This window comes from Clupea harengus, unplaced genomic scaffold (assembly GCF_900700415.2).
Source record: "Clupea harengus unplaced genomic scaffold, Ch_v2.0.2, whole genome shotgun sequence".
Lineage (NCBI taxonomy): Eukaryota > Metazoa > Chordata > Actinopteri > Clupeiformes > Clupeidae > Clupea > Clupea harengus.
In genome coordinates, this window is record NW_024879578.1 from 28,354 (window position 1) to 53,492 (window position 25,139).

At 43.4% G+C, this 25,139-nt stretch overlaps 1 pseudogene; it reads left to right on the forward strand.

The window, feature by feature from the left end:
- Positions 1-11,468: 11,468 nt before the first annotated feature.
- Positions 11,469-20,934, forward strand: LOC122129001 (annotated as a pseudogene).
- Positions 20,935-25,139: the final 4,205 nt, after the last annotated feature.

Below are 25,139 nucleotides of genomic sequence, written 5' to 3' on the forward strand. Positions count from 1 at the left end.
TGAGGTTAAAAAAAGTAAAAATGCTAAAAATCATTGCCACCTTTCTACTATCTTAAATATATTGCTGATGTGAACAACTGAAAGTTAGAACAATCTCCGAAACATCCAGAATATCTGATCAGAAATCAGGCTCTGATGTTTTCTCTGAGTTTGAGAACAGACCTGCAGTTAAGCACCTTTTTGAACATTACCAGGTCAACTGCAATCAGAACTAGTCTTGGCCTAACCACCTAATCAGCTCAAAACTGATTGGAAGAACTAATATAGTTAGTTGGTTCTAAACTCTGAAAGTTATAAGTTATAATTAATCAATTCATTTTCTCTTGGTAATAAAAAAACACATACCTAAAATTCAGACAAAAATTATTTTCTTGATTCCTTAGGTAAGTTGCCTGAGAACAGAGTGCTCTCTAATACAGGCTGTGTGAAACCTGTTCTTTGGAAAGCATTTTTTTGAAAACAATTCTTTGGAAAGATATTTCTCAATTCAAAGGACACTGTAACCCAACCAAACCCACGCTGCCACCCCCAGCTTGAACGTGCCCCGTGGACAGCCGATTACATTAGGGTGTGTTCATAAGAAACTGTTGCTTCATACTACAAAGTCCATGCATCGAGAAAGAGGGACAGACAATGGCTGTCAGAAAAGAACCGTCTGGGTTTGTGGGCGTTTTATGGTTGTGTGGTTACCCTTGCTATTATAAAAACTGGTGTGAGGCAGTTGCATGTTCAGTCTGCCGATGTTCAATGAGTAAGCCATAGCCATATCTCCAGTTTGACTTTGCTTTTATGCCACAGTTGCGCTATGTCATTGAGGAAATCATCGTAAAATGAAATGAATGTTGCAGCTCACCTCCGCCACCTTATTTCTTTTCACCATGACTAAGCGGGTTCCGAGAGCGGCTCGGGGGCCCCGGTGTTCCATCAACACCCCGTGGGTGCCATCAGCATCAACCCAGCCGCCCCCGCCACGTACACATCGCCCCTCCAGCCGGCTTACCCCGACACCCCCGAGTCCATCCCCATTGGCTCCATGCCCCTCTCCCCCGACCCCCACGCCAAGCCCCCGTGCATGGGCCTCCCCTCGGGCCTGCCGCCATCTTACAGCCTCCCCATCCCCACCTCCATTATGCCTAGCATAGGGGCCGGTGCTGTGGTGAGTCCACAGAATGCCTCAGCCAATCAGGTGCCGGCGGTGGTCCCCACCCACACCCCTGGACCTGCCCCAAGCCCGAGCCCCGCCCTAAGGCACAGTATGGCACAGAGTGACAGCACCTCGTACATCAACAGCAGCACCTGTGGTGGCAACAGCCTCGCCCAGCATCAACAATAGCCATTACCACCACCGCAACAGCAGCAGGGCCCTCCTCACCCCCAGCAGCAACAGCCTATGGGCTGCAGCGCTTGCGGTTAACGTGGCAGCTGTGGTGGTGGCAGCTGTGGTGGTGGTGGTGGTGGTGGTGGTGGCGGCCACGTGTCCAGTTACTACTTCCACCAGATGGCGCCGGCGAGACAGGTGTTCCAGCAGATGCCGCACATCTTCCCACTCTCCTCCCTCTGCAGCATCAGCCACAGGGTAGCAGCACCACGCAGTTGCCCTTCTTCCCGCAGGGCGTCGCCACTGCCACCTACCCGGGCGGAGCGCTCCTGCACACACACACGCACGCCCATATGCACGGCCACGGCCACACACACTCGGAGCATGTGTTGGAAAAAAAAAGAAAGACCATTTGAGTGCCTCTCAGCCTCTGAAAAGGTTTTTACAGTAGCAGATGGACTTTGGCCAGCTACGGGTTTCAGCAGATGGCGGCCTTCAGGGGCTTCTACCCGCAGGTGTACCCAACCACCATGGGCTCCATGCAGGGTGCCGGCGTGGCCATGGCGGGCGTGGGGGGCATCAACAAGAAGAATGGCAACATCTCCTGCTACAACTGCGGCACCACCGGGCACATTGCACAGGACTGCAAGCAGCCCTCCATTGACGCCACACAGCAAGGTAGCCTTCAAGGCACTTCATGTCTTTAGTCTGTACATCCATATAAACCGTAGTTTGTTTGGTTTCACATAGAAACACCCTGAAGGGATTTATTTTGGAACCTTTTCAGCCTTGAAGAACAAGGGATTTATTTGAAAACTCAAAAAGTGCACAGAGAGCTCTTCATCCAAAGATGGTGGTTCAGAATGTTCCAGAAGAATTCTAGGCCCCTTAGCAGCTTCTAGGCAGGACCTTCCAGGATTATTCTATGATGACAAATGAATCCTTCACACACATATATATATATATGCCTATAAAAGATTTCACAATTTGGATTTCACAATTTGGATCTCACTCACTCTTGCTAGTCTCTGTCACTCCAGGTGGTTTCCGGCTATAGTACGTCGCCTCTCACAATTCTGAAGCACTAGACAACACGGAAGGATGAGTCGCTGCACCCACCAAACATCTCCTGTTCGACGTTGGCAATCCACCCGTAAACACTATATTAGGAGGGTGGGGGTGTCGTCTGAGCTCTTCATCTCACCGCCACTCCTGTCCCGCCATTTCATCTTTGCATTTCTTCAGGTGTGACTAAAGACTTGGCAAACGTGAATACTTGTGCCTCCTTGTTTGTACACAAGAGGGAGGGAGAGAGAGAGAGAGAGAGAGAGAGAGAGAGAGAGAGAGAAGCTGTCTTGCTTCATGTAGGGACTCTTTCCAAGTGGCGTCTGGTATTTTGCACTGAAGATTCGCCCCAAGACAGCGGCTTATGTTTACTAATTTATTTTCAAAAATGTTTAAAAAAGAAAATAACAAAAGGCATATTTGTCTCCTACGAGTATTGATGAATATGGCTTATGAGAGTGGACCTGCAACCCGTACCAACCCATATGCAATTAATAATGATTGATAAACATATATACTATATGTGCTTTGCTGAATGATGCTTGATTCATGTCGTGCAATGATATAACCACTGTGTGCTCTCCTAATATGTGGTGTGAAACATGCTAAATAACTGTGTGTGGAAATTGCTTGAGTTATGCTTACACAAACCTATATCCATATATGCTTGCTGAAAAAGTGTGAAATATGAAATGTGCTTAACCAACGAGAATGTAAAGCAGAACAATGTGTACTTTGAGAGAGTTTGCAAACTTCACTGTGCTGTACATTGTGCAATGGTGGAGGGGGCAGGAAGGGGCCTCTGGGCCTGCGAGGAGGTGACACATGGGTCAGAGATGAACATATGTTGCTAAGAAGTGTCATGAAAAAGGGAGGTGGTTTAGAACGTGTATGCATGTGAGAGGGATTTAAAAGGCGAATGCAGTTTGTGTTAGAGAGTCTTAGTAGTCTTAGAGTCTTTTGAGCTTTGACAATAAATACAAGAGAAATACCAGAGTCCGCGTCTGCGTCTTTCCTATGGACTGAGCTACCCCCGAAAAACATGGCCTTCTTGCCTTAGTATCCCAGCCACGAATCCAGATCGTAAACTCAAACAGGTGATCCGCAAGAAGCCGAGACCTCTTGAAGAAACATCGACTGGACGGCTGTGAATGGGTAAGACTGTCTGCTTTTCCATTTCAGGAAAAGGATACAATTAAGGTGACTGTGACTCCTTGTTGTATTTGGGGCTGAAACACACTATATAGGGAGAAGAACAGAATGATATGATAATCCGAACTAGCCTGGTTTTAGATAAGTGTGTCGAATAGCCATATATATTAATTGTGAGAGCATTCGAAAGCTCACGTGTAAAAACACACATTTTTATCTGTAGGCGGACACAAAGGATCTTATTCTTCAGTATGAAAGGTTTTTTAAATGATCTGTTCATTGATTTAAAAAGGGAGATCCATAGTGGTCTAAGTCAAGGGTTTCTTACCTTTTTTACAATTGTATATTTATGCTCTGGAAAAGAAAGGGGGAAATAGGGGGAAATAGAATTTTGTTTCCTTTTTTCCATTTTGCTGCAGTGTTTTGAATGTACAACAGTTTAAACTTCTTAGTGCTAAGGAATTTCAGTTTTACTCCTAGACAAAAACAAAAACATTTGAGCGCATTTCCAGTCTACATAATGTGAATTCCCAACTAGAAAGTTTCTTTTATCATGTTTTCATCATGTCATAGTGAATAATAGCTGCTGTTAATTTTTTTTCTCATTTTGGCAATATGCACTTTATCAAGTAAGGGTTCTACAAAGATTACCCTCAGCAAAACTGAGTTCAAGGTTCTCGCAATGACAAACAGCACTCGGCAAATTTGACTAATTACTGTGTAATCCCATCCAGTAGGCCTCAGACGATGCACTGTGCTGTATTGCCACTAGATGGTGCCATTGGGTATCACAGCTCTCCCTAACGCCAGTCAGTGTTGACTTTCAAGCGTAGCTCCGTCGACTTGTTTGTATCGATGCGGTAGCGTCCCCTCTGGAGAAGTGGCATTCTGTTTGTTTTAATTGCTCTTTTGTACCCACTGTTCACTTTACAGCGTCGTTGTTTGTCCTTCCTTATTTTTGTTTGTGTGTTTTGTTTTGATGGTGTTTTTTTTCTCTCGTGCAACTATGATATACTCTGGTTTCACCAAGGACAAAGCCTAGATTAGTAGACTCTTAGCAGGTCATGCCACTTTTAAGAAACATATGCATAGTTAGACTCGATAAGGAAAATGGAATAGGATCGTAATGAAGATGAGCGCTACTGTCACTGTCAGAAAGAAAACTTGCAAGAGAAGGAGAACACTAACACTACTCTCATACTCCATCTTGTCCAGGTTAGGTTTTTGAGTGTGATTATTTCGGTGAGCAGTCAAGATTTCAGTTCAGTGATTAAGGTTTTTCTTAAAATGTTCTGAAGTGACTGCTGAAATTGTAAACCTATTTTGCTTGAAGAGAAGAACAACAACAACAACAGAAACATAGTTTTACAGTTACACTAAACATCAATCTGCATAGTGGGACTTTGTACTGAAACACAAGAAGGCCGAAATGCTTACATGGTAAAAGGTGGACCACTACATTAAGTTGATGTTGTTGGATGAACCTTGCGATCTCATGGGATTGTTGTACACATAAATCTGCCGGTTATACTGCCGGTCAAATATATTTCTAGGATGATTTGGATTTTATACCAATTGTTGATTTTTTATTTTTTTTCTCCCTGGAATTAACAGCAATAAATACAAAATTCAACTGCCTTGACCTTGTCTTGGAGTTAGATTTCCAGTCTTGATGCAATGTAGGTGGTCTCACCATAGACTACATTACCCAGAGGTCCCTTATCACCTTTCATTCCTTATCTACATTTCGATGACTCAGCATTGGCCGTAACAAGGTCATACAACTGGGTGACGCATTTTTTGCTTTATAACCGCGCCAAACCCGAAAATCTCTCTCTCTCGTTTTGGTCTTCGCAGCAGTGAATTCCATTCACAAATAAAGATACCATACCTGCAGAAGATCTCTCATCAGGACAAAGGAGGACACGACGACACGTAGCTCATAGGACTTCTGATCAAAGTTCTAATCTATTTGAAATCGTTAGTTGCAACCTGAGTTTATATCGGTAGTACTACACTGCAGCCCAGCAGTTTATTGAATACGAGAAGGCGACCGGTTCCCTTTTCATCTATTCAAGTCGACAAACAGAACGTTCATTCCCTTCGAGACTCGTCCCGGGTCCAGTTGACGAACTGATTAAGAAGGCAGAAATCTGGCTACTTCCACGACGCCTGCGTTCCATGCTGCTCCAAGGAAGACCGCAGAAAACATCTTGGTCGCTACGCAAGAGCGATCGAAGTAAGGCTAATATCTGGGCAGAACTTAGTTTTATATGTATGTTTAATTCTATGTGATCAGTGCTGTTATTTTATTTCGTTAAGATTTAAATGCAAACTGAAATTCACAATCTACACGGTCTGTGACCGTGGATAATCTTGCTTGGTTCTTTTGCGAGTGTTAGATAGTTTTGTGCATGCACCATCTCTCTCTCTCTCTCGAACTCACTTTACATCACCACCTGAACATATACACGCACACATCGCGATTTCAGTGTTGTAAAGAGCTTGTATTGAATTGAGGCCTAGCTCGGATTTTGTCCTTAAGGCAAGAATCCTTTGTTCAGGCATTCTTTACGTTGCGCACCTCCCCCAACTAAATTTGCGCCTAAGCAACATAGCGTTCCTGTCTCGGACCCACAGCAGCATCCGGTGACCATTCTCCCTCTAGTTGGGGCCTGACGCACTCTTGACTTCACGCACACAGCATCTATCGCCTGTGCGCTTGCGCATAGCCTCCCTCTCACTTTCCCCATCTCTCCATTATGCGCGCGACCGCGTTTACTCGCAACTGCGCATACCCTTACACGCACCCGCTCACACACGCACGCACCCACTCACACACACACACAGACAGAGACGAGGAAGCTAACGCACCCTCCTCTGCATTGCTGAAACAGATGACCTCATTCCCCAATCCCACTGTGTGCCTTGTTCAATTGTTTTACTGCAGTGTGTATGTTATTATACCTGATTTGATATTACTATTAATTTCTGTTTGTTACTTTTAATAAATTGTTTATTTTATACTGAAACAATTGTCTTGCCTGTTATTGTTCCAATATTCCAGTGAAAGCCATTTTCCGCCAATCAAGTACTTCAAATGCCTTCACTTCTCTGGTTGTTTCATGAAGTGTTATAGACTTAGTAGTGATATTGTACTACGATAGTATTGTGATACCATACTTAGACTGTAGCATAGTGGTACAACTAGAGCTTTTCATTGTTTTAGTAATTTAATTATAAAATATTAAATACTAAATGTAATGATTATTACATTTTATGAGACTGATTTAATTAAACTAATGTAGCAACCCCGGTTTCACCTACAGCACGCATCCCTGAGGTGCTCCAGTGCTGACTGAACGGGTACTGGATGTAATTTCACCCAGCCTCACCTGCTGCTTCCTGTCTATCAGTAATCCACTAACAGGTGGAGGCTGGCACAGTGAGCTGGGTGAGTTTGGTGAGGAGGACTTCTGGGATGATGGTGTTAAACGCCGAGCTGAAGTCCACAAACAGCATCCTTGCATACGTCCCTGGGGAGTCAAGGTGTTACAGGATGTAGTGCAGCCCCATGTTGACTGCATCATCCACTGACCTGTTTGCCCGGTAGGCAAACTGCAGATGGTCCAGCATGGGGCCTGTGATGCCCTTCAGATGGGTCAACACCAGTCTTTCAAAGGATTTCATGAGCACAGACGTCAGGACGACGGGCCTGTAGTCATTCAGTCCAGTGATGTATGTTTCTTTGGGACTGGGGTGCTGGTGGAGCGTTGGAAGCAGGAGGGGACTTCACACAGCTCCAGAGATCTGTTGAAGATCCGTGTGAAGATGGGGGCCAGCTAATCAGCGCAGGCTTTCAGGCAGGAGGGTGACACACCGTCTAGGCCTGATGCCTTCCTTATCTTCTCTCTAATATGGCATTATCTACTATTATCTTATCTTACATATATTGAAGTAACTTATCATGATCAAGAAAATGGTTAGAATATGAGAACACTACATTTCCCTGGGCAATTTTAAACAAAAAAGTCTACTTTGTAAGGAAATCTGAGTGTTGACACAGCGTTGTGTGTAAAGCAGTAATCATTGATGAAGTCATGAATGACTGAAGGGCGAGATTTCAAGATTAAGCTGAGTTCTAGTTAAAGATTTTTCAATGAAGCTGTTAATGTTCGGTGGGAATTGTTCAACTTCAGACTAAGTCTTTCACATAATAAAAAAAGAGTAGGTGAGGAAATCTTTGCAAGCTTTGCAAGTCAAGCTATCGTCACTTTTTTCTTGTACTCGCCTATTCTTAGGTTTACGGTGTCCCTTGACTTCATTGGCATATTATATGCAGTATTTCAGTTATTTTAATACACTACCTAGAACATCCACACACAATGAACAAAATCTAGCGGCCCAATTTTGAGAAATCTTGAAAAGTCCGACCCAGTATAACTGCCATAGAAGCCGATATTTTGCTCCCGATCTGATTGTAAACCATAATAGATACACCATTGCACGTTTATAATACACCACCACACCTGAAAGATCGATTGACAAAATCAATACTTTTTACATAAATAGGCCTATTCGTTTAAAACTCCGACCCGATGTTATAGACGGTGACATTTTGCACCCTCTCTCGAAGGGAAAGCATAATGCATAGGCCTGTTTTCCTATACATTTCATTACCTAGCCTGTCAAAGACATGGTGCTTCATTACAAATAATAGGACACTCTTGCCCATAATTAGCCATGTGTGAAGACGAGTATTTATTTAGTATATAATTTACATTTACATTTACATTTAGTCATTTAGCAGACACTTTTGTCCAAAGCGACGTACAAGGGAGAGAACAGTCAAGCTAAGAGCAATAAAAAACATGGTGTAACAATAAATACTACTTTACATAAGAATTAGAAAAACGACCTAGAAAGGAAAAAGAAGTGCAGGAAGGTAACTGCTGAAGTGCAAGTTAAGCGCTAGTCAAGGTGCCAGTTAGGAAGGGAGGTGCTCTCTGAAGAGTTGGGTCTTCAAAAACTTCTTGAAGGTAGAGAGGGACGCCCCTGCTCTGGTAGTACTAGGCAGTTCGTTCCACCAACGTGGAACTACAAATGAGAATAGTCTGGATTGCCGTGCTTGCACAGGCGGCAGTGCCAAATGACGCTCACTAGACGAGCGCAGCGTCCTGGGTGTAACATTTGCCCTTACAAGAGCATTTAGGTAGGTGGGAGCAGAACCAGCAAGCACTCTGTAGGCAAGCATAAGTGACTTGAACTTAATGCGAGCAGCTATCGGCAGCCAGTGGAGCTCAATGAGTAGCGGGGTGACGTGTGCCCCTTTCGGTTGGTTGAACACCAGACGCGCCGCCGCGTTCTGGATCATCTGTAGTGGTTTCACCACGCAAGCCGCCGGGCCCGTTAGGAGGGCGTTGCAGTAGTCAAGGCGTGAACTCACCAAGGTTTGCACCAGCAGGACCATCAGTTCCGTTTTGGCCAGGTTCAGCTGAAGGTGGTGATTTTTCATCCATGTGGATATATCAGCAAGACAGTCCGAGATCCGTGCCGAGACCGTGGTGTCCTCAGGAGGGAAAGACAGAAACAGTTGAGTATCATCGGCATAACAGTGATAGGAAAAACCATGCGAGCAGAAGATAGGGCCCAACTTGGTGTAAATGGCAAAGAGAACCGATCACCGAGCCTTGGGGCACCCCAGTGGTAAGGCGTGAGGTACAGACAGCTGACCTTGCCATGACACGTTGAACGAGCGCCCAGTGAGGTAGGATTCAAACCAGGAGTGCGCATTGCCAGAAATGCCCATGCTTGACAGTATGGACAGAAGGATGCGGTGGTTGACTGTATCAAACGCAGCTGATAAGTCAAGCAGGACGAGAGCCGAGGATTGAGCTGCTGCTCTAGCTGTTTTTAAGGCCTCCGTTACTAGAGCATGGATCGGGCCGAATTTTTCTGTCCAAGCCCGACCCGCGTCCGACAGAGTAGTGCCCGAGCCCGGCCCGAGTCCGACAGCCATTCAAATATTTCGTCCGAACCCGACCCGAGCCCAACGGAATCAATGTCTCAACTGTTCATACTAATGTCAAATTTACGTACGTTTTTTATGAATACACTGTAAAAAACTATTTGACCAATAAGTCATGGTAACTTGTTTATTTAATTTACTTCAACTTAAGATGATGCTTTATGCAATTTCAACTGAATTGTATGAGTTTTCAGTATTCAAATTCAGGTTTGTAAGTCAGTTCAATAAAATGCAAAAAAATCGAGTGGCTGGTGAACTTGATATTGTGAGTACACCACTCACAACGTGGGAGGCTGCTCTTTGCGCATGTGCGAAAACACACATTTAAGCAGACGCCTTACCGAAGGAAGGAGCCGAAGCGACTTACCAAGGTAAATTATTGTACCACTGTATTAGATTTGTGTAGTAGTTTATAATATACTTTGCTGTAATAACATACTAACGTTGGAATAACGTAAGCCAACTAGTTAGTTAGACATGTCCAGGCATGTGCTCTTAGCTAGAACTCACCATGTGCTCTTTGCTGGCTAGCTAGCAAAGCACCTCTGTAGGTGGTCTATTTAACCGGCCCGCGAGCCGGGCTGGCTGCAGACCGTTGATTAGTCAATGGAAATCGTGTTTACAGTCATCTCATTTCCCCCACAGCCCCGCCATGTTCAAAGATATGTACTATTCGGTCAAATATCACAGCTGTTTGTCGCGATGATTTGCTGTTGTGTATTGTGTATGTCTATTTCTTATTTGTTACTTTGAATTGTGACTGTAGGCTACCTTGGTTAAAAATCGAATTACGGTAGATTCATGCTAGCATTGGGCTAAATAATTAGACGGCTAACATTAATTAGTGGTGTTAACATAAAGTCAGTTATTGTATATGGCATTAATATTATTCTAAAACACCCTTACTAGTTGTTTTAACCACATTTGTAAGCAGGTTGAAAACATCATTTTTGAAGTAAAGTGCCTTGGTTTAAAACAGCTAAAAGCTAGCTACATTAAGTGGTTTAAAACAGCTAAAAGCTAGCTAACATCAGTACTGCTAATTACGGTAGATTCATGCTAGCATTGGGTTAAATAATTAGACAGCTAACATTTAATTAGTGATGTTAACATAAACTAAGTTATTGTATATCGCATTAATATTATTCTAAAACACATTCACTAGTTGTTTTAACCAGATTTGTAAGCAGGTTGAAAACAACATTTTTGAATCAAGGTGCCTTGGTTTTAAACAGCTAAAAGCTAGCTAACATCAGTAGTGCTAAACATCACACATAGGATATATAGGTACACACACACTGCTCAAATAAAACACTAAGCCTACTATTAAAGTATTTTTTTTTAAGATAATGTACGCAACTGCTAGCTAGCCGCTTGCTCTTCCTCATGTTTGCAGTTCATGTGACTAATGGTTTGCTGTACTTCTGTCTTTTTGTGTTCCAGGATTCAAGGTTAATTCATTGAAGTTGGGCTACAACTGTAGATGGAGTTGTACGTTTTGCAGTTTTGTCTCGTATATTGAAAAAACAATAGTGAGTCATTACAAAGACAAGCATGGACGTGGAAGAAAAGGCTTCAGCTGCATTTACCCAAACTGTCTAAAGGTCCTCCAATCCCATGTAGAATTTGCACAACATCTAAAGGACCACAAAAAAGTAACCAGTCTAGTTGCTAAACTTCGCTGTGAACTTTGTACTTTTTCAGTACCAACCAATATCACAAAGTATTTTATTCATTTAAAGAGACATTTGATTAATAGAGAGACTGTGATAGATATGCATTGTTCTGGCTGAGTATGATGACTGAAATTTGAATTAGCCTTGTAAAACATATGTACTTGTAGACGGAAAGACTCACACACTCTTTCTGCTTTTCAAGGCTCATGGTGAGAATCTGGGTGCAGCCATGAAGGGGATGCAAATTGGCCTACTGATAGGCTATGAGGGTGAGAAACAGGATGCCTTTCCACGCGAGATCTTCAATGTGGCAGTTGTGGTCGAGGAGACCATTGTGCTACACAACATCAACGATGTGCCATGCAGCTTTGCCATGCTTCTGGGTATTATCTACTGTGTGAATCTTGAGTACCCACGAGCCATGAAGTATTCCTTTGAGTTTCTACAGAGAGTGGTTATGGAGATCAAACCAGACCAAGCCACTGCCAGAGTGCACGGCTTAAGACAGGGGTTTTCAACTAGGGGTCCGCGGCCCCCTGGTGGTCCGCGACAGCATCGCAGGGGGTCCGCGACATGATGAGCCTATGTTTATCAGTTCACCATTTATTTTTTTATTTTTTATAAATTCGCTTTGATATTTCAACACATTTCCAGATTACTCTTGAATATCGTGAAAAATAAAACAAGCTGATAATAATATAAAGGAGATTCACGCTGCCAGAATGTAGCCTTGCACCTATCCATTCTATGGTAGTCTGTGCTTTGCTAATGTTAATGCATTGCGTCCCTAACGTCACGCGCATATTATTCATAACGTACAGTCTCGCGCGCAAAGTTGACAAGCATCTGCATAGCCTACGTGTACTTTTGAAGTTTAGTCGAAAAAGTAATACTTTTGGTGAAGGACTGAAGTTATCTACTGTCCTTAGCTAACATTTCGTTCTAGCGTCGAGTTAGCTGGTCAGAAGCACCAATGGATCGGTTTTTAGTGAGGAGAGTGACAGAGGGACAGGCTGCCACGACAGAGGGACAGGCTTCCACCAAAGCTACACCTTCACAGGATACAGGGAAACAAATTCAAAAAAGAAAAAGAAAACACAATGAGGAATACATCAAATACGGATTTACAGTGACGACAGACAGAGCAGGAGAGGAGGTACCAATGTGTTTCGTGTGTTCAACATTACTGTCAACTGAAGCCATAAAGCCGTCGAAACTATTGCGGCATATGGAGACGCATCACGTTTCTTAAATCCTATTTGATTTTACTTGAGACTTTAAGGCAGCTGCTGAACTTACGTTTTTAAGTTGAACCCAGTGGATATTAAGTTAAAACAATACATAATTTTAGGTAATCCTAACTAGAAAAGTAATGTCAAGTGTCCTTGTATTCAAATAATTAAGTTGGAACCACTAATTAGGACAAATGAACAGGATGCATGGTAATAAGTTATAACTACTAGTGAACTTACATTGCAAAGTTGAAGCAACAAGTAATATGCAGGCATGTTGACCTACAGAGAACAATCCAAACCGAAACGACTCAAAATAATGATTTGAAACAATTCTTAAATCCAATTTGATTTTACTTGACACTTTAAGGCAGCTGCTAAACTTATGTTTTTAAGTTGAACCCAGTGGATATTTTTTACAGTGTAGCCTGGCTTTATTAAACTCGGGCATCAACAGATAAATGCTCGCTCACACAAACAAGAGCTGTCAAACGCACAAGCGTGCACAAGAAGGCCAATAAGCATATTTAAATTAAATGATTCACATTGCAAGAACGTGTTGTAAAATGGTGCGGCTCCTTTAAGAGCAGCACGTACAGGGTTGATGTGGTAGAGCTAGAGAGAGAGACCGGTGATGCTTAAGAATAGTTTGGATGTAGCTAGCAACATAAGCTAAAAACGTATGTGCTGTAACAATGCTAACCAGTGTGTGAAGAATAAATCCTCAGAAAGAATACAGTGGGCATTTATTTACTAACCAGCAGCAGACAGAAAGGAAAGGGAATTAACCCCGAAGTTAAGAACATGTAATAGGCTACTTCGGCCCTGTAGCATTGAACTGAGTCTCCCCTGCAATCTCCAACTACGGTCAGACAGACAGCAGGAATGGTTAACAAACGGAATGAAATACACATTACACACGCTATGCCTGAAAAAAACTCACTTTATATGCTACACCAAAGGAGGCACAACAGACAAGTCTTCCCATTGAAGATCTTTTTTTTCTTGCACGCCAACGTTCGTTATAAAACTATCTACATGGTCCAACCATTGAGGTTTAATCCATGTTGTTGTGGAGAAAGAGGATTGCATCAATCATATTTCATTAAAACTTCACACTTCTTACATTGGACATATCCAACAGCCTAATTAGAATCCGCATGGACTACTAAGCAGAAATATCTCCATACAGTAGATTTCCCGTCGTTTAGTATCGTTTTAAACTCTCCAGATGACCGTGATGCCATTTTGCCACCTGTAATCGCGTTGTCACAGCTAGGACATAAACAAATTCCCGCCCCTACTCGTGCCCCTAGAAGTCGATGGAATGGCCTCGTGGTCTTCCGTCGCTTCTTGTCTCTCACGTGCGAGACGTCTTTCCACCTTTGCGATGGATTTTTTCTAATCTAATCTAATCTAATCTAATCTACGGTAGCATGTGTGATGGAAGCCAGCATCCTCGGGAATATTTTCAAACTCCACATCAACACAGTGTTTGAAGTTCTCAGCCATGTCTCGAGACTCACCCTCCAACCCGAGCCACGTTTGTAGGCTTGTCCTGTATGTATTCCATCGTGTAGTGGTGAAATAATGTACCTCCTCGTGCTTGACTGAAGTAATAGGCATAAAGCAATGTTTGTTTTTTGATTTATTAAGACATTCCGGTGTATTTTCTTCGTCTTCCGTACTGCTCGATGAAGGCATGGTGGACGCCATCTTGCAACTCTGTTGACAAAAAGCAGCTACCTTATTGGTGTAGCATGATCACGTGTCGAAAAGTGCCACCACTCGTGACCAAGATCCTATTACGCTCTGAAGAAACTAGTTCGGCATAAAACATAGACGCACCAAAAATGTACTTTTTTTTGGTAGCTAAGCACGACTCTTTCTTTTTTATGAACTAAATATTGTGTAGATGCACGCCTGTGGAGCGGGATTCATTTTCTAAAGGACTTTTCGTGCTTCACATTGCGGCCTAATGCGCCAGACTCCTCCTCCGCCATCCGCTGGATCAACGCATTGCAACGCTCACGTCTGAGTGTGCCCTCAGGGCAAGGCAAACCTGAAGCGGGGAGAGAGAGAGAGAGAGAGAGAGAGAGAGAGAGCACACAAGACATGGGGCACATGACATAGAAAACATGGATCCGGCTCAGATTGTGACACTTAGTCTTTGCATTACTCAGACACCATGAGCCTTCGTCTTGAAAACAAATGAACATGAAAATGAAAGATAGGCTATAGAGTTTTACATACCTAAAAATGAGACACAGCGTTTATTCATTCACTGTCTTCCATTTAAATTTGTTCTGAAATTCCAGGTTATGAAGAATAAGCTCAAAACGACGACAGTATCTAGATTTCATAATGCTCTTAACACAATGTCTGGCAACCATTGGTAAACTGCCAATGTGACTAACGAGGATAGGTCACAAAACTGGCAACCACACAAGCTACTCACGGAAACCGGCAGCGTCAATGACGCCCGAATAACAACAGCTAGGCCGGTTCCGATGCCCAGTTACACATACAAAGTACCTCCGGAGGTCGAAGCCTGAAACAGGCGAGGAAGCACAGGAACCTTGCATGCCTGATGGAGAAATTCTCCAGGCGGAAAACAATCTCTCTCCTTTCTCCTCTCATCTCCTTTCTCTCCCTCCAACTGTCGCGCCATCTCTCTCCTCCCCAACAGCAATACAATCTGGACATCGTAGATGGGAATCAGGTTCTGCTCATCAGTAGGGTGAAGAAGAGGGGACCGGCTGGAGCCCCTCCCCCAGGCCCCGCTCTCCTCATCCCAGAGATCTGCTTTCTGACAGGTGAGATCACAGAGTGCAGGGCCGCTCAGGTTAGCACGGATATGGCAGATGTATTGGGAAAAACTGAAACACATGATTCCCTGGCAATAGTACCACAGCCTAATGAACTTACATGACCTTACTCCATTTTGAAGTCATAGAATGGTCTTACATGAAGTTTCTGAGTGTTTTTACGAGGAGAAATGAGGTGAATAATCTAGCCTGTGTCTGTCCATTTTGTGTCAATGGATATGATTTGATGCGGTGTCCGTCTAGTTGGTGCAGTTGTGTGGTGTGTTTGTGTTCCCCCTCCTAAGGCCTGACTGATAAGATGCGGAATGACTTCAACATCATGAAGGACCTCTCCACACACACCAGACTGACCCCTGACCAGAGGGAGAGTCGGCTGAACAGCTTCGTCGGAAAGATCCAGAAGTAAGAGACGCCCACTGTCATCCCAAAATCAGTCATACCGTTCACATCTCAACGGTCCAGTGGTATGACATACTGAGACGTCTCGGATAACAGCCGGAATACGAGGACCGATTTCACTGAATGATTATGTTGACTCCTCGGACTATATTTTATGAGCACACATACTTCAGTTAATATTAGAAGGGTAAAGATAGTGTGCATGCGTGGCTGTGTGTTTCTGTTGATATTTACTTGATGGGTATATTAACTGATACCTTGTCTGTCTGGTCAGGGATTCGTGTGTGTGTGTGTGTGTGTGTGTGTGGTTTTTCAGGAGCTCACAGGCACAGAATGAGCTGACTCCGTGGGGTCTGAGCTTCGAGGACAAACTCCTGAGCCTGAAGGGGCGCGTGCTCCCCGCAGAGAGGATTGTCCAGGGGAGCAGAACTGTGAGGACGGCAGACGCGCACACACATGCGCACACACCATGCCAATACACTTTTGTGGATGACTTGATAGTTGTCAGATGTTAGACGGCTTAGTTTAACCCGTCAAACTCATATCTTAGTTCTTGTGATGGACAAAGTTGTTCCTTTCACTTGTGTGCATTTAAAGCAGTTTTTTTTAAAGAGTTTTGGTCTAAAGTTAACTACCTGAAAGCTTTGCAAAAAAGCCTCACAAACACCACCAGCAGCCCAGTTGGCACTGAGAAAAGCTTGCTAACTGATGTCTTCTGGCTATATAGCTGGCAATGTTGTCCGAAAGCTTTTGTTACACATTTGTGGGGTGTTTCAGCCGGGCACAGATAACTACATGGTGCATATCCTGGATGGCCGGTGGGAACAACACGCGTTGATCTGTCCTTTGCATGACCGTAAACCATCCAAATGAATTTGGAGATAATACTAAAGCTAATCGCCTTTAAAAGCATACCTTTAAAAGTGACATGGTGTTGGCTTTAACGTTCCACTCTGCCCTGTTATCCTAGTTTTTTGAAAGCTGTAGCTCTAAGCTCTAGCTATTTCACTGCGTTCATTTCTGACTTTTGCCATTTGTATCCCTTGTGTTTCTCCCTGTCTATCACATTCTATCTATCCCTTGTGTTTCTCCCTGTCTATCACACTCTATCTATCCCTTGTGTTTCTCCCTGTCTATCCCGTTCTCTCTCTCTCCGTGTGGCGGTGTCCATGTGTGCTGTAGTATGAGTACGCTCCGTGGGCGGCCGACTGGTCCAAGGTGATGCGTGGCAGCTGATCAGCTGCATGCCCATGGACAACTGGCTCATGCTGTTCACCCGCCGCAACGCAGACGTGGCCCAGTCGCTCCTGCATACGCTCAACATGGTGGCAGGACCCATGCGCATGGCACGAGCCACAATGTAAGAATACACACACACACACACACACACACACACACACACCTATGCATTACAGAGGGGTCTACTAGTTTACTGACCAGTGTATGGGCCAGAATGCCAACACATAAAATGTAAATGTATCGCTGCTTACTGTAACTGTACCATGGTTTGACACTGTACGTCTATACTATTTTATTTCTTGAGTGTGTTTGTCGAGTATCATTATTGAGCTATAGCATGTGTTAGTATATATATCAGGGTGTTTAGAGGTAAGTAGCACTCTGAAGGAGCTGTGTGGTATAGTGGTCAGTAACCGAAGCCTTTTACATGATGTTCTGGCCACGCTGATCAGGATTGAGTATGAAGATCGCCAGGATTCCCTGCTGTGAGCTCTCCAGCAGAATGTTGCCCCAGGAACCCAGATGGTATGAAACCTTATTCTCATACACACACACACACACATGCACACCACTGTCTTTCAGGGTTTCTCATGGCCTGAGAACCTGAAGCACCCAGTGAATTTACAATCTCTAGATCCTTTTCATTACTGTGTAAATAGTAAGTATTGATCATATGGTTTATTGAATTTTGTGGTGTGAATTTTCTTATGTTTAATAATGATGATAATCCATGTTATGTAATGGTGCCTTTCATTGCACTTAAGGTCACCTAACAGCATAATATCAGTAATAAAACATTCTATAGTCAATAGTAAGCAACAGATGTATGCCGTAAGCAACAGATGTATAGCTCAGCAAGTTAAACCGTTACTGTGAAATAAAATGCAGGTCGAGTGGGAATGCTAGTTTAAAAAGATACGTTTAAGAGCAGTTTTGAATTGGGTAATGGAGTCTAGTGCGTGAATGTGAGGAACGTGGTTTGGGTGAAGTTGCCCATTGCCCTGAAGTTGATGGTGGTAGTGCCAGTGTACCTGCTGCTGATGACAGCAGGATTTTGGGTTCTTATGAACTTGTGTTTCATGTATTTACTTTTAAAATGTCTGTCTTTGTTCTGTTTGTGACCTGTGGTGTGTAGGTGGTGGTGGTGGTCCTCTCGTCTAACCGCAAGGATAAGTACGACTGTGTGAAGAAGCAGCTGTGTGTGGAGTGCCTCACGCCCAGCCAGTGTGTGGTGGCGCACACCCTCAGCCGCCCGCAGGCCCTCATGACCGTCGCCACCAAGATCGCCCTGCAGATGAACTGCAAGATGGGAGAAGAACTGTGAAGTGTGGACATACCAATGAAATACGCACTCGCACTCACACATTTGCACGCATGCGCACAACTCACACACACACACACGCATGCACGACTCACTCACATACACACACACACGCGCCGGCCCACTCACACACACAGATTTGCATGCAAAGGCATTGATCAGTGTGAATTCTCATTTATAGCATGTTGCATACTTGCATAAACACACTGAGAGGCAAAGGCACAAAGAGGGCATGATATGTGTTTTATATACACACACTTAGGGTGTTTTTGTCACGCCACCAAGCTCACTCAGTCCTGTCTTGTGTCGTGTCCCTCTGCTCTGCTGTGCCCCCCAGCTGAAGCAGCTGATGGTGGTGGGGATTGATTTCTACCACGACACACTGGCCGGGAAGAGATCCATCGGGGCTCTGGTGGCCAGTCTCAACCAGAGCATGTCCAGGTGCACCCTAATGCAAATACCTACACACACACACACACACACACACACACACACACACACACTGATGTTGCTGACTGGCAACACAGGTCATCAGTGAAACAATTAATCAGTCAATTAAACAGACAGATTGAGAGATTTGTCACTGTTAATCAAACAGCATTCCTTGGTTACAGTTCTTTACACTAAGATGTGTGTCAGATATTGTGTTGATCTGGCAGTCTAAATGGGGTAGTAAAGTGAAAGACTTTCATGTAGAAGGTTTATGTATTGTTCTGTCCAGGCTCATTGATCCATTATATACTCAAATTACAAAAACACAATTCAATAGGACGTGTGAATCACTGAATGGTTTGGCCATATCTAGTGTTAACTGAGATGTTCACCTCTCGATTTTCCAGATGGTTCTCCAAGTGTGTGTTGCAGAACCGTGGACAGGAGATTATTGATAGCTTGAAGGAGGCACTGCACGGTAAGTTTAGACTCTTGAGTCTGCAGTTTCGATAAGGAGATGTTCCTCAGACAGTTATGGTGATAATGCTGAAGCTAGGAATTTAGCATGGTCACATTTGAAACCACATTTCCTTTAGGTTCAGGGGGTGTAGTAAGGATGCAGTAGTAAGCTTCTGAAGTTTCCTGTCGGTGGTGCACCTGTGTGTTGGGATGTTTGGATGTGCTGGTGAGATCTCTCAGCTTTGAATTCATTTCTAAAGAATGGCTCCTTTTCTCTCTGTCTCTCAGCTGCCCTGAAGGCGTGGTACAAGCACAACGGCTGCCTGCCGTCTCGCATCATCGTGTATCGCGACGGAGTAGGGGACGGCATGCTGCAGACGGTGGTCAACTACGAGCTGGCTCAGATCATGGAATCCATCAAGGCCCTGAGCCAGGATTATGCGTACGATCTCTATACACATACACACACACACACACACACACACACACACACACACACACACACACACACACACACACACACACACTTCACACTTAATGTGGCCCTCAGTGCTATATTTCGTTCCACTTCAGTGGGCATGCGCCAACAGCTGCTTCAGGACGTACACGTACAACTCAGCCATGCCCTCTTCGTCTTAAAACACCGGTCAGAAGTGGGTTATGATGTGAGCTTGACAACCTGAATGTTCCTCGGTGAATTAGTGTTCACTACAGATGTGGGCCACACACAGGCTATCAAATGACATGATCAGCAGCACGACCAAGGAAACTCTGGTGTGGTTACATTAGCCTCTTGCCGTTAGGATTAGTAGCAGGCGATTGGAGCTGTTTCCTAATGTAGTAATAACTAACTGCGTACTAATAGGGTTGTGTGTTGTGTGTTGTGGTGTCTTATTGGTTGATGTCGCGGTCCTGCAGGCCCAAGCTGACGGTGGTGGTGGTGAAGAAGTGGATCTGCTCTCGTTTCTTCGCACGCATGGACGGCAAGCTGGCCAACCCTCCGCCCGGCACGGTCATCGACACCGACATCACGCGCCCCGAGTGGTACGCCATACGTGTTTTCAATCTATAGATGCATAAAGGCCCAATGTAGGCCTCGGTGCAAAGTGTTCTCCCCTACACGCCTGTTTGATTTCTTACATTGAATTGGTTGCCCTGTCTGGCATTGGTTTTGGTCATGCAGAGAACCTTAACTTTCCATGTGTATTAGAGCATCTACTGTGTTTTTTCCCACTGCGTGCCTTTGATGTTGTTTAGTGTGAAATATGTGTCTCTGCCTTCCTCTTCAGGTATGACTTCTTCATCGTGAGTCAGGCTGTGCGTATGGGCAGCGTCTCTCCCACTCACTACAACGTGGTGTACGACAGCAGCGGCCTCAAGCCCGACCACATGCAGAGGCTCACCTACAAGCTGTGCCACCTCTACTACAACTGGCAGGTAATGGACACACACACACACACACACTTTATAAAGAAAGAGGTTGTGGCATGGCCCATCAAGCTTGCAGAGACGAACAGTTTAAATGCACAGATGAAAGTTATTGTAGAAAATGATGGCTGTGTGCATCTAGCTGTTTGATTTGACTTAATGGTAAGAGAACAACTCTATTATTGTTGCACAAGTCCTTCTCCATTGCTTGTCTTACTGACTGACTCTCCCACTCAAAAGGGCGTCGTTCGAGTGCCAGCCCCCTGCCAGTATGCCCACAAACTGGCCTTCCTGGTGGGCCAAAGCATCCACCGCGAGCCAAACCATAACTTGGATGAGTTCCTCTATTACCTGTGACTGGACTATCCCCAATTTACTTTATTTTAATAGGTCTACAGTGGTTGAAATTGCATCAATTGTTTATGTTTTTTTGCATTGAACCTAATACTGGTGTACTTATGTAATTGTTGCCAGTGGTGTAACCTTGCACTTAGTTAAAGGTACTTTTCATAGTTTCTTTGTTGTCAAAAATAAAAAATGCTTCTGGATTAACCCTGACAATTTTGATGACCCAGCATATTGAGACTTGGAGATGTGTGGATTAATAGGAAAAAAGACCTACACTTTAAAATTACTGTAAAAGTTTCTTGTTGATTACAGTTGATTGCTTGCTAGTGAATACTTTGCTTAACAGCAGAGATGACTGGTGGTTGTCATGTCTGCCATAACTACTCCGCTCCATAGGCGAGACCTTCATTTTTGCTGCAGGAAATAAATGGCTTGGAATTAATTATGTTTTTCTAACACTGGACAGACACACAAACAAACTCACAATCCATGTAGAGAGTATCAAAAGTATTCATACAAATTCAAAGCTTTGTTCAATCTATTCCCAGAGTCAACATCTTAATGGGTTGGACTGGTGGGTTGCCACTGGCTGACCACAGACATGGACAGCGGGTGGACTTTTACATTTTTTTTTTTTTAAGTTACTGAGAAATAGATACTACAATGTAAAAAAAAAAAAAAAACATTATTGTAACTGAAAAATACATCAGAGAATTTGCGAGGTATCGGAGCCACCTATCTAATGCATACATCTTTGACTCCCTCATTTCTCTAGCAACAGCTGCAGTTATTTCTTCTGAACAACACTATCATTGGCATTGTGTGTTCTCATGCTTTTGAAACATGCTCAGTGCCTTTTTCCAGTTTTTGACCCCACCATTCACAAATTCATTTTGCTTTAATTTCTTGCCAAACACCTACATGCAAAGCAGAAGGCAGCATTCTTTCTCAAGGAGTATTCCATTCAAACAAAGCTCTGAAACCAGTTTTGCTGAAAGGCTCTCTTTTGTGTGCCAAATTGATCTAGAGCAGTGGTTCCCAAACTTTTTACAGTCCCGTACCCCTTCAGACATTTAATCTCCAGCTACATATTTGCGATTGGGGAGATGAGCGAATTCATTTGACAGGCTACGGAGGTCTGTGTTGAATAGTGGGGCGTGGCCGGAGCGGAGTTCAGCACAGACGTGACATTTTCTCAGTGGTTTTGTTTTCTAATTAATGCTTGTTCATCGTTGCGATCGTTGTTGTGTTTATAAGAAAGAAATACAGCCTTGAAGGGCAAAATACAGGGGAATTTGGGCGATTTTGATGCACAAAATGATGTTTCCGTCTGAAAGTTGCAATTCTGTTTCAAACGGTACATTCTGCGAATTCCTTCCGTTTTCTGTTATCGCGGAAATGTTCTCCCCGCGTACCTCCTGAACCACTTCGCGTACCCCCAGGGGTACGCGTACCCCAGTTTGGGAACCGATGATCTAGAGCAGTGGTCCCCAACCACCGGGCCGCGGCCCGGTACCAGTCCGTGAGGCATTTCCTACCGGGCCGCAAAGAAAGAATACATAATTTATATAATTTCCGTTGTATTAATTATTAGAGTCTGAAAGGTGTTTTATTTTGAAAAACGATCGGATTTTCCCCGACGTAACATTCGCCTGTGCCTCTTGACACGTCAAGACGCTTGTCTCGGTCACGTGATACGTTACTCAAAAAATAAACCAGCAAACTAGCGAAAATTAGTAAGAAACAAACGTCCTTGGAGAGCTTCTTTGCGAAGGGGAAAAGGCCTGAAGAGACGTGTGCACCATCCACAGACTCCACAGCAACGCGAAATCAACTTCAGACTGATCAAAATCATGTCAAAGCGGACCTAACTTCACCAGTGCAGAAGTGGAGGTATACTGTTGCAGAATGTAGATGTGTCCATTCTATTCCAATATGGCTATATCCACGCGATTGAGTTTAATGCTTATTTATTCATTCAGTTACATTTGCAGTGTTCGTGTAGTGCTTTTTTAGAACATTACGATGCCTCTTAGAATCATGAATTTAAATGAGAAACGTAATTGTTAATGATTAAAATATTCTCATATTTTTTATTTTCATAATTATTTAAGGATGTCTGTAGAATTGACATGAACGCAATCACCACGGTTTCTCACAAATTAACACTACTGAGTCCGAGCCTGTTTTTCACTCTCTTAGGTAGTCTGCCATGCCTTGATATTTTAGTTTATTTCACCTAACTAAAAACATTGAGGCAAAAGTGGCATGTATGATTATATTCTAGAATACCTCAGCAATAATAACATGGGAATGAAAGGAATGTAGTAAAAAAAGATTGAATTTAAATCAAATCTAAACAAACCCTTCCAAAAACATACTTTCAGAGGTGCTCAGACTTTGTACAAAAAATACATTGTAAAGATTTTGGAGCAAGGCTTTTGAACTCTGAACTTTGTAAACATAAGTGTTAGTTTTACAAAGGTGAGTTTAGCATTTAGAAAGTGTGTGTGGTTTCACTACTATATATTTATAATTTTAGAGTGACCTGTACCTTTTCAAAACTAGTGTCCCTACAAATGCATATTGATGAGTTAGGTGTAAACACACCTGGGACACCTCAGACAAGAACAATGGCCCTTACCTAATGGCCCTGGAATGTCTTTGTGGCCCGTACCCCCCACAGGATTTCTTGACACACCATGGCCCAATAGAGATCACTGAATTACCATACCCTTATCATATGAATAGCTGTCATTTGCTAATGGGCGGGTCGTTAGGAGCTGAAACCTCACTCAGAGACTGAAAAGTGCAAGAGACTAGTCCTATTCTCCTTACAAAGTGCTTATTTATATATTTGTTTCAAACTGCGTAAATTTGAAAAGAAAAGGGTTCAAGGTTTCTGGGGGTGTAATTTCTATGTCTCTCCGACAAAAACTGGCTGAGCTTTAAAAGCAATTCCCCATAAAAACCACCATATCCCTGCACAGGGAGCGTGGACTTCAGAGGGTTAAGCCCTTAAGAACTTTTTTTCTCCGTCTGTGACATTGCGCGCCCCCCGCCCCCCACTTTGAGAACCACTGCTTTATAGGATAAAGTACAAGTCAGTACAATGGTGAGTTGTATTTTTCATGCACTTAACATTCGTTTTTATGCCGGTCGCGTTATTTTATTTTTGCTGTATTTATCTGCCGGTCCGTGAAAATAATGCCTACATTAAACCGGTCCGTGGTGCAAAAAAGGTTGGGGACCCCTGATCTAGAGGGTACTGTGGCAGCTTCAGTTGTTTAGGCCCAGAATCCTTATCACCTAAATCAAGAGCCACGTCAGCTGATGCTTCCTGTATCTGTACGTCTTCATGCACCTCTCTGACCTGCTCTCTTTCACCTTCAAAGCTCGTCCCCTGCTCTTCTCTCTCCTAGCAAAACAAGTTTAAAATATTTAAAGGTGGATTGCAAAGTCATCCATTAAATGGCTCTAAGGTTCTCTATTCTACACTGTTTGTGTGAAATCTGTATATTATTGTAGAACTGCTTTTAAATAATCACAATCGCATTAAGGAAAATTGTACATAAATGAAACAGAACTGATCCTCTGCATAATACTGTGTGTCCCACAGTTGCATCGTGGAAAAATACAGCCTTTCACTATAAAAAGCTAGGGGTTCAGGCGTCTATAAAGAACCAGAACCTTTTCATTTCTCTGCTTTGACCCCTGGCCCATGTGCAAAGGTGTTAGTAGCTTAGCAGTCAAAAGTGTATTGCATCAGTCACAGTATTAATGATAATAATTATTTTTATTTGTAACTATTATGTCTTACACATCCCACAAGTAGCCATTTAATCATTAGCATCATTCATTGTCACTCATAAGCTAACCACACATATTTTTTACTTACCTGGACTGTTCAGAAGAGTTACCTGATGAGCTCCAGCACCCATCACAAATGCACTGGACAGAATGGATATAGCCACAACATGAGATGCACCATGATGTATTTAAGTATGAATGGAGAATTAAAGTATGATGAATGGTGGTAAATTTACATTTACATTTAGTCATTTAGCAGATGCTTTTGTCCAAAGCGACGTACAAGGGAGAGAACAGTCAAGCTAAGAGCAATAAAAAACATGGTGTAACAATAAATACTACTTTACATAAGCATTAGAAAAATGACCTAGAAAGGAAAAAGAAGTGCAGGAATGTAACTGCTG